Raw genomic sequence first — 12,458 nt, forward strand, 5'->3', positions numbered from 1 at the left:
AGAAAAGTAATTTTAATTTCTTCAATGAATTCAAAATGTGTAGAATGTATCATGGCTAACATAGCACGGTTTTTATTTTGTCCACTACACGAGTCGCAAAAAAAAGAAACTGATTTATAAATACCTTTTTCATCTAAGTCCAATAGATATTTATACACACAAGTAACAATTTCATTGCAACCGCGTGCTCCGGTAGTCTCACCCCATAAATATGCTAATGCGTTCTGTGAGCCCGATTCATAGATGGTTAGATTAAACATAGAATACTTCCGGCTGTAATATAAGTTCATATTTTGCCCTTGTGGAGTATTCAACACTTTTTGAAGGTCAAAACTTACACAAATGAAGTTCCCATTAGCTCTTGATATTTCTTGTTCAAATAGAAACATATCTTTAACTTCATTTTTTTCTTCTTCGTGATTTTTTTTAAATTTATATTCGTCTTCAGTTAATTCTCGTGTACTTTCAATATTCTCGTACTTTGAACAAAATCGGCATTTATCTTTTTTTGGGCCATGAAAACCAATATTGTATTTTTTTTTTAAAGATTTTTCGAAATAAACTATTTTTAACAATTTCTATTTTATTTTGAGCACAGTAACACTTGTAAACTTGATACAGTCTTGATAAATTTCCCATTTCAGCTGGTAAGTATTTTTTGTTGGTCGATGCACGGCAATAATGTGACTTGACCGCAGGAAGTTTTTGTATAAAATCATCGATACTTTTCATAATATCATATGATTTTTTATGTTTCGGTGAATGCCTGCCACGCTGATCAATTTTTGAAGTTTTAGGTGACAGTGCATTATCTATTGTATAGTTTAAGAATTTTTTTGTAATATTTAAGGTACTTAAAACATACTGAAGACATACTTTTTTTCTATGGTTTTCAAATGGCAATGAATATTCTTTAGTAACTTTTCTTTTGGAGCTTTCAATGACTCGTTTTCTTTTTATAGGCATTTCATTCACACAGTTTAATATATAATCTTTTTGTCTAATTGGGTCGGCTAGTTTCCAAAATGCTGAAAAAATTATTTGTCTTTCATTTTCACTAAACTTTTCACTACACTTATTTTGACATTTTTTGTTAGCACACGGATTTGGTTGGAGCTTTTTTCCAACACCTTTGGATTTCTCTAATTTAGTTATTTCACGTATGTTAATTTTTCTTTTAGGCCTAGCACCCTCCATTCCCACTACAAGAACTTCTTCTACAGTATTCGGTGTATTTTGATTCTCTATACTCAATGGTATAAAATCCATCGAGTTTTCAGTTGAAACCGGATCGACAACAACGTTATCGAAATCAAAATTTACAGGATTTTGAGTTTTTGAAGAACTAGACGTATCTGATTCATAATTTAAATTTCGCGGTAACCATTCTGTTGTACTTTGACTTTCGATTGAAGTGGAAAGGTTATCTGATAAAATTGGTCCGGATTTTTGTTCCATGATTTCATTGAAAATTATATTGTTTAAACCAATTTCAACTAAAGGAACTGTTGTCAATGTTGTGTACTCTAAATCAGGCTCGAAATCAGGAATAGATACGTCATTATTATTATTTAGAGGATACTGTACTATTCCATTAACGTTGGTTGTTAACGTCGGCTGTTGAAGTGCGGCCTTCACTATTTTCCTACTTCTTGAATTCATTTTTAGAACTGTTTAAATAATGAAAAAAATGTTATTAGTTAATTACCAAATAATTAAAAACAACTCCAGTTTAAAAATGATTTTGTTAAGTTAGCGTAAATTATATTAAGGTTAATTATTAATGAAAATAGGTATTTATAAACAATTACAATTTTTTTTTTTTTTGTTATTTGAGGAAAACCTATAATCATACAAATAATATTATTGTAACAAATTGTAGAATAATAATAATATAATACCTAAAATAAATGTAGTCACAAAGGACTATTTCCCCAAAAAAGAAATCTTATGATTATTAACAAGGAATTTGGAACAAAATCCTAATAACAAATTTTAGTACTATAAATAGATAATACTTTAATTATAAAATAATTATAGAAATAAATATTATATCATTATATTATAATTTATAGGATAAGAAAAAATAAATAAATATTATGTTATTAAGGAAAATTTTTAAATTTTTACAATACAATGTACAATCAGTTAATAATTAGAACAATTAGTAAAAAATATGAGTGAACTTTTGGCTTGAAATACGGATTAAATGAGCCTTCCATTGAAGGTACTTTGTCATTTACTCATAATAATATACATAGGTTGGTTACATGCGGTTACAATAGTATTATGCTACAATTATGTTAAAGTTTTTATTAGATTAGTAGGTCGTACGATGTTATTAATTTAAAAACATGTTATTATTGAATACTAGTTACCATGTGAAAATAAAATGTAAAATGGCATAATAATATTTTATCAGATAGAATCATTTCGAATAAACTTAACTATTATATTGTTTTAGATCATCTTAGTATATTTAATATTATAATTATAGTATTTATCTACATTTACGTAAAAATAGAAAATATTATTATGATTATAATAGCAAGTTCTGATAACATCGTAAGTTAAACTAGTATACTTAGTTATGTGAACCAGAAATATTATAATGTTATTGTTAACATTATACTATTTAAATAGACTGGGGGATTGTAGATGTACATACCTTATAATCTTCTATAATATTATAATCTTACAAACTACAAACTGTATAAAATTCAATATTAATTAGTTGACACGTCTAATTTAGGTGATTACAAAAAAAGCAAATTCATTTTTAAGAATGATAAGAGATTTTTTGAACATAAGACATTGTAATTAGCAATTTTGGAGCAATTGTCACTTGTTTTTTGCGTCATAATAATTAGTATCATAATGATATTAATTTCATAACGTCACTTGGTCCCCTTATATTATTTTCTATTGGCGTTTGGACCCCAAAAATGTCGCTTAGACCCGTGTTTTAGAATTCACTTATCATAACGGTCGTTTGTATCCTAAATTTAAAAATTCAATAACTCATTATAAAATGGTCACACTGATGTACCAGTGATACATTATGATACATCTAAGTCTCCTCTATTCGATAATAATTCAAATGTCGCTTAGACCCTAATGTCGCTTATCCCCTTTTGTCGTGCAACCATCGATATAGCGTATACTAGTATATAACGTATTATTTATCATTATCTATGCCTTATGAATAAATAATAATATAAACTTTTTAGCTTGAGCAATACTTATTCTTAGGCATCTACTATCGATACAACCCTAAACAATTAAAAAATCTCAGGTGTTAAATCCACATCTGACTGCAACTTTGTAACATTGTTTTAATGTATCTGTTGAGTTGTTTCAGATGTATCATAACTAGGGTTCGGGACTTATTGCACACAAATTGTAGGAAATATGCATGCACTTATTATGCACTTAAAATAACCAAAATATGCAACTAACATTTTTTTTTTAAATAAAATTAAAAAATTTGATTTATTCATTTCAATTTAGACAATTTTTTGACAACAATAACACTAGGTATCGACATTATATTACTGAAATGTATGTTCGATTTCGTTTTCTTCGTCTTCTCCTAAAATGAAAAAAAGGTTGGGTTTTTTTTTAATATATTAAATTATTATTAAATATAAAAATGATGCATTGTTTACCTGTAAAGTTTGACTGTACAATAAGACATTTTCTGATATTATCAAATTTAAATGCACGACGGTTGTTGGTCAGCATATTATTTTTATAAATCGAAAACGAATGTTCCACATCTACTGACGTTATCGGCGCGTATTTAAAATATACCAAGTTATTTAATTTCAAATCTTCAGGTAAACCTTCGAAACTTTCTTGGTTTCCAGATAAAATATTTGATATTTTAACCATCAATTTGTAACCCACATTTTTCTCCAACACTGTTTCTATTTTTGTTTTTAGCGGCTGTTCCTTGTGCTCCACTTATTTGAGTTAATTTTATTTTTGCGTCTTATACTATCGAAACAGAGCTGGCAAGTGACATTTCTTGTTTTTCAAGACACGTTATAGCGTTTGGTAAGAATGAAAAGTTGGATTTAATTAATACAAGTTGAGTTTGAATATGTTGTTGTTCGATGTATTTTTATGCAGTCTTGATAGATATTGCATCATCTTTTTTTAACGAGTTTACAAGGAATATTTGCGGAGAGCAAGGTATTACACAAATCATGGTTAAAAAAACTATTTTTAGAAGTCATAGCATTACCAACTAGTTGTTGTGATTTATTTTTCATTTGATCTTGCTTACGTTTTTTGGCAGATTTATGTTTTTCCGTCTTCAAATGTTGAGTAACCAAATATCGCATATCTGTATTTATTTTCGTTTCACAAAATTTACAAAATAAAATGACTCCATCACATGAAAAAACATTTTCTCCAAACTCTGTGATATATTGTCTAATACGCGTATTGTTCGTTATTTTCGGCATCTTTAACATTACGAGAGCTACACGAATATCGGTTTTAAAAGCCACGACGCACAAAAACAAACTGATTTATTATTTTCCTTTTACATAGTATTATCTTAAACGATTTACGATTTACGCAGGAATAATCAGGTATTTCTCTAGTTTCCAAATCCAGTTAATTATGTTATTATCTCATCTTTATTAAAAAACCGAGCTATACGGAGAAACTGATTAGGTACTGAAAATTGATTAGGTATAATGAACAACGCATGAAATTGAAAAAAAAAATAAAGTTTATCTTTAAAATAAAATATGTACTTAACATAAAACAAAAACTGTGTAAATATGCTATAAATAACAATTAAACTGCCAAAATCGGCAAATATGCATTTTGCTCAGAAAACGGCAAAATTTGCGAAATTATGCAATTAAAATGTTTGTATTTCAATCCGTTATGATTTAAAACAAACTTAAATCTTACTTATAGACTATTCTGCAGTCATTATTGAGCAATATGCAAATGCAACAAGTCCCGAACCCTAATCATAACCAATAAGTAATACATTATAGTCATTTTAATACTATATACAGAACTTACATGATTTGAGTTATGAAGGTTTGAATGTGATTATTGTAACTTGTAAATGGCATATTGAGTTTAACTTGGTTTTTGCAATGGTTTTAATCTTTGTAGATACATTTTACCTAGAAATAATACACTGTTGTATAGCAAAAAATTTACAGAATACGCAAGCAGGTTAGTAGCCAAAATGTATGTACCTACGACTTACTATGTACGATTTAAGTTCTACAACTTATAATGGATTTATTGAACTTAAATACTATTACATATTTAGATACGTTTGTTTGCATTTTGTAATTACGCCAGCAGCATACCTACTACATTCTATTCCAATAGTTTTCCTAGAAGTAGTTACCTATTCATGTAATCACATCAATAATAAATCTATTTAAGGGTGTTCAACATGAATAATTGTTTGAATAATTGGTGAACTTTAAATTTCAATCGTCAAAGGTAATGATGCACGCGTCTCGAAAATGATTATAATTAAATGTATTTTGTTATAATACTATGATATGACATGTCTGATTAGGTTAGGTTAGGTAATGACTATTTATAATGACCCTAAATGAAAAAAAAATGTAATATTTAATAATCTGACCTGCGGTTATAAGTGCGGTTATAATTAAATACGAATAGAAATACTAGGTAGTAAATTATAAATAGTAAATATATTGGAATATTGGATGTAGAAATTGTTGCATCTTCAATGTTTAAAATAAACAGTACAATAAAATTAGCTCAGAACATTATATTATATTATTATATTATGAACTATAAATATTGTATATTAATAAGTAATCATTAATTACTGTTTATACCTACCTAGTGGAGATAAGATAATTTTTATATTTTATTCGTTTCATTTATTCTGGGGCTATACGCCTATACAGTAGGTAAGTTTACAATATAGCTGAGTATTGACTAAAAAAAAATAATCATTAAAATATTATTAGTTATTGTTTTTCGTGCTTTCGTTAATCGTGATTAATTACTACGTATTAGTTATTAATTATTATATATGGAGTACGAAGTATGAACTACGAATACCTATTTGAAATTAAAAATACAAAGTTATGTCTGATTGACCATTTTTACATGCAAATATAGTATAAAATAGGTAGTAAATTGAATAAAAAAAATCTTAATTTATTTTAGATTCTGAGTGGAATACCTAATGGCTAATGTGTTCTTTTTATTATTATTTTTTTTTTGTGTGTCTATAGTCACTAAAAGGTATAATAAAAGCACAATAAAAGTGCTTCAATTTTCTTCTACATCATCTTTTCTGGCTGGAAAGTATATTAGAGTAAATATAATTACTTTTATTAAAGTACTTCGAGGGGTCAAAAGTAATCAGAAATAGTTAGGAAAAATAAACATCAAATTAAGGAAAACTGAGATTTTTACACAATACCTGCAGTTTTAAAAAAAATAACCGTAGAAGCATCAAATTTTCACAGAATGTTTTACATGACCAATTTTCATGCGTTAACACATTTTCAAAATATTGTGATGCTTTTTGAACTAATTATAAATTATAACCATAAAACAATTTCGTGTTTTATTAGTTTTTAAATTTTTTAAATTTATTGTTGTCGATAAAAAAATATTTATTCAGTCGAAAAACTTGAAATTGTAATACATCGGTCCTCATCATGCTTTTTTGTTACCTTGTGAAAATTATAAAAAAGTTGAGCGTAAATCCACAATAGTTTTTAACTTTTGTGAACGTCTGAAGTTAAAATGTTGACAAAATTCATCAAAATCACGAAAATTGGCAAATTAATTCAAGTTAGAAATTCATACAAATTATTCTATGTATATCTAAGATTTGAAACTTTCAAAATTACCTTTAAGTATTCCTACATATAACAAAAAAAAAATGTACAGGAAAGACAAATTAAATTTTTACGAGTTTTAAGTTAGACATTGGATATTTATCCGTAGTTTAACAAATTCTCATACAATTTTCTTATTTTTTCATTATTCAAAAACCATTAACCAGTAGGTACTAGACATTTTCATTAAAAGATTATTATATCATTTTCTATATCTAGACATTTAAAATATCCAATTTTTTTAGTTTTTTATTATATTTTAATAAAAATGTATTCGTTGTGTGAAAAATCTTGAAAATTTATCACAAGGTTCCTTATAAGTTTTTAAAATATCAGTTGATAAATATTAAAGATCCATAATCACGTTTTTTATTAAGTATTTAAAGTTCAAATTTTGACAACATTTATCAAAATTTTCAAATTGATTGTACTTAGTTGAAAATTTATAAAATGTTTAAATTTTATAGCTGTACGGATTAAAAATGTAAAACAAGGATTCTTATAAATAGTTCATACTATAACCCAAAAATAAAAATAAAAACTCAGTTATTTTTTACAGACATTTTAAGTTTGGAAGAAATTACATTTTAAAACCGAAAATAACCATTTTACTTATTTTGTTGTAATTTAAAAATGTTATTCGTGGGTAGATGACACTTTTAGAGTATATTATAATATTTCATACAAACAATAATATTTTCAAATGCAATTTTGTTGTAAAATTAATTTAACCTAGGTACTGTTGTACTGATGCCTAATAATAAAACAAATTACTTTATTCAAAATGATATTAGGTATCAAATATACCTACTTAGTAATATATCATAGACTAACCAAAATCGTCCTATGATATTACTAAGTATATTTGATGATATTATTGTTAATAAAGTAATTTATATATTTAACTATTTACGTGGAACCTTGTTTTAAATTTTAAACCCTTAACTATAACGTTTTATAAATTTTTAACTACAAAATAATTATTAAATTTTAAATTTTAAACTTTGATAAATTTTGTCAAAATTTGAACTTTAAATGCTTATCGAAAAAATTGTGAATATGTATTTTAGATGCGAAGCGATGAATGTAACGATTTTACAATGATGTGTGTTTTTTTTTATTTTTATTTTTTTTTTGTGTCTGTCATTACCTTTTAGGCCAGTAAAAGTGCTTGGATTTTCTTCAACAGTAACTTTTCTGTGATAGGAAAGTGAATCTAGTTGGTACTTTGGGGGTCAAAAGTAAAAATTTCCCAGTAGTTTTCAAAAGCGACATGAAAAACAAATTCAGAAAAATTAAGGAAAACAGGAATTTTTACGCAAAATTTGTTTTTGAGAAAATCGATTTTGGTTTTTGGTGTAACTCTAAAACAAATGACCGTAGGGTCATGAAATTTTGACTGAATGTTTATAATTGCATTTCCTATACACCATAACATTTTCCAAATATTTTGACTTATTTTGAGCTGTTTACGGACATTGTCAGTTTTCAATTTTTTTAGTTTTTTTTTCTATAAATATCAATAAAATTTTACCTGTTGAGTAAATAAGCTTGAAAATTTAATAGAAGGCTCCTAGGTTATTATTTCAAAGGCAGATGAAAAAAATTAAAAACCCTTAGTCACAGTTTTTATTTATAAGCATTTAAAGTTCAAATTTTGACAAAATACGGAAAAATCACGAAAATTAGTAAATTATTTTGAGTTGAAAATTCATAAAAATTTTTCTTTTTAAATCTAAGATTTGAAAATGTAATATAAGATTACTCATAAGTTTGTCTACCTTTATCAAAAAAAAAAAATCTTATAGAAACTTAAATTAAATTTTGATGAGCGTCTGAAATTTATATTTTTACAACATTTGATATTCACTCGATTTCTCGTGTAACGATTTTCTTATTTTATTGTAATTAAAAAACGTATGACGGTAGATACTTAAAAATTTCACTGAATGTTTATATTAGCATTATTTATACGCGATAACATTTTGAAAATAATTTGACTCTTTTTGAGCTGTTTACGGACATTGTCAGTTCTCGATTTTTTTAGTTTTTTTTTCTATAAATATCAATAAAATTTTATTTGTCGGGTAGAAAAGCGTGAAAATTTAATATGAGGCTCCTGATATATCGTTCTAATAGCAGTTGAAAAATATTAAAAATACATAGGCACAATTTTTTTTTATAAGCATTTATTGTTCAAATGTTGACAACATTTATCAAATTTATAATTTATTAATTATTTTGTAGTTAAAAATGTATAAAATGTTTAACTTTTATGGCTAAGGATTGAAAATTTAAAACAAGGCTCCACGTAAATAGGTTATATATAAATTACTTTATTCACAATAATATCATCAAATATAATTGATAATATCATAGGCTGACTGACCGTTTTCGCTCTGAATCGTTTTTCTTATACAATGATATTATATCATTGAATTCAAATTTAACACCATCCATTACAGTGACCCACTTGTAACCTACTGTACAGCGGAGCGACATCCACTTACCCACCTTTTTAAATATTAATCAATATATTAGGAGCTATCTAGTTGGTACTTTTGGGAAGTCAAAATTTAAAATTCCTAATAGTTTTCAAAAGCGCCGTGAGAAACAACATAAAAATTAAGGAAATACGGGTATTTTTTAGGCAAAATCGATTTTGGTTTTTGGTGTAACTCTAAAATAAATGAACATATATATTGACATTTTCACTGGTTGTTTATATTTGCATTTTCTATACATCATAACATTTTCAAAATATTTAGATTTGTTTTGAACTGTTTAGGAACATTTTCAGTTTCCAATTTTATTAGTCTTTTTTCTATGAATGTCAATAAAACTTTATTTGTTGGGTAAAAAAGCTTGAAAATTTAATAAAAGGCTTCTAATATATTGTTACAATGACATTTGAAAAATATTAAAAATCCTCAGTCACAGTTTTTATTTATAATCATTTAAAGTTCAAATCTTGACAAAATACATTAAAATCACGAAAATTAGCAAATTATTTTGAGTTGAGAATTCATAAAAATGTCTTCAGTTTATTTTGTTCTCATTATTTCGTGTCGTGTCATATAAAATACCTATATAATTTCTCGGTTCTGAAACTTCATTCAATTTTTCTACTTCACTTGAAGACTGCTACAACAGAAATGCAAAGTAGACTACATTTGTTTAAAAATTATAAATATGTTACAATAATTACCATTTCACTATACTGGTCTGTGGAATGGCATCACATGATTTGGGCTCTGGTTCACAAATTACTTCAGCCTGCTAAAAAAATAAAACATATTATTTATTAAATACACATAACAATAACAATGCGTGTAAACTAGTAAATTTTTTAAAAATTTTAAATATTAAGTTACAATAATTATTACTTACCATTTTACTACTAGTCTGTGGAACGATATCACATAATCTAGGCTCTGATTCACAAATTTCTTCAGCCTGCTAAAAAAATAAAATCTAATTAATACAGAACAATAACAATGCATATAAACTAGTACATTTGTTTAAAAATTATAAATATTTAGTTACAAATTACAATAATTACCATTTCACTTTTAAGTACTAAGTTCTCCTATGTTCTATGTATTATTATTACAAAATAAATCATTTGTTTACATCTTAAAACTTAGATATAAGAATAAAAATCAAACAAGAATACTTACCAATTGCTTATTATTTTTTGATTTCGATGCTGCAAACAGGTTGCTTGGAGCACCAAAGTGTTGTATTTTCACTTTTTCCCCCTTATGCACATCGCGCTTGTGTCTTAATTTGTAGTCATTATTAAAAACACTACCACAATCGAGACATTCAAGTTTAAAACGTTTACGTTTAGATTCCATGTCAAAATTTGTAGGACAAATAAATTAAAAATATTTAAATCAATATGAAATTGAAGTGATTGCCGAACTTTGATAACCACTATTAATAATAATAATAACAATAGAAAGGTAAAATATTATTATAAGTCGTGTCGTTGTGTCAAAATCGAATAAGAAGAACATGTATTGCATATAATATAAAATTATAGGGGATATTGAAATTGGTTTAGTTTGAACCTTGAAATGATAAACAGCCGAGTGTTTCGGACAGCGGAATGTTACGTACCGATCGTGACATCGGTATTTTCCATTTCTATTTTTAGACATTAATATTTAATATTAGTCCCGATTAAAGATAGTACCACTACTACTACTAGTATCTATAGCCGTGATATTAGTGAAAACAATTTAATTACACGAACACAATAATCTGAGCTCTTCTGGGTAATACTAGGGTATCGTTTATGCACATGTTAATTCCAATATGAAAAATAACAATGTACTTATAATTAATTGAGTTATACAATAACTCATTTAATAACTTTGAAACTATAATATTATAACATTTCAACGAAGTTCGTTAAAAAACTAGTGTAAGCGTCATGCACTAATCAATATGACAAAATGTTATTTGTAAGCGCCGAAAGTGAAAAGTGTAATTCGAACATTTATTTTATTGTAAGCGACATAAGTTACACAATACTAAAAATATTATTTTTATTTTGTAATTGTATTTTTGAAATAATTTTTTTATAACTACATATCTCATTTTCATGAAAATCCATCAGATTTTCGATTTTAAAAGTGTTTTTTTTAGTTACTGTAAAAAAATGAAAATGTTGCTTACGCCCTTTTACCGAATAGGGCTCGATATACTGAACAACTGTGTCAAACGACCAATTATATTATTTTTACCTGTTGGGCCAAAAGGGCTGCAAATTTTATTTTTATTATTTGTGGATGGTTTTAATGGTGTCATAAATATTTATTCTGTTTGGCACATTACTATTGTATTGATACCATCATCTTTCTATGATTTATTAAATTGTTATTATACTATAATACCGCAACACAAATAGTACCAAATCCTAAATTGTATTAATTTATTAATTAGAGTTACGCCTTGCCATTATTTTAATTACACACAAACACATAATATACACACCCATACACCTACCACACACTAGCACTCAGAGGTTTGCTCGGCGAACCTGTCCACTTCTCCTGAGTCGCTACACATAACATACACACATACACGCATACACACAAGTCGGTAGGTGTGTGAGTGTAGCGCACGAACTATTATTGCCACGTTCCCGGCCCCAACAAATAATTTACAATTTAAAAATAATCATAACCTTTGGCCTTGGTTGACAGAGCCGGCATTAAGTTTTGCGAATGTCCTTCAATGTATGGAATATTTAACACCCCTACTCACCACCAAAGAAGAAATAACCTAATTTTCATAATTATTTACTTGAATATACAGTTAATGATTATTTATACATTATACACCTATAATAATATTAATATAATTTCTAATATATTATATCTATATTTAATATCTTAATAATTTATTAAGAAAAGTATTTATTGTTATAATAAAGTTGAGTTTTCCTTTGACCCTGAGTTTTACCAACTTAATAATTATTTAGGTTATTAAAGGAAAAATATTTTAATCGTAAAAATTAAATAAACTAAAATACAAAAATAATAAGTCAATACGTGTTAAAATTAGTTTGTT

The sequence above is a fragment of the Metopolophium dirhodum genome, chromosome 1, assembly GCF_019925205.1.
Source record: "Metopolophium dirhodum isolate CAU chromosome 1, ASM1992520v1, whole genome shotgun sequence".
Classification (NCBI taxonomy): Eukaryota; Metazoa; Arthropoda; class Insecta; order Hemiptera; family Aphididae; genus Metopolophium; species Metopolophium dirhodum.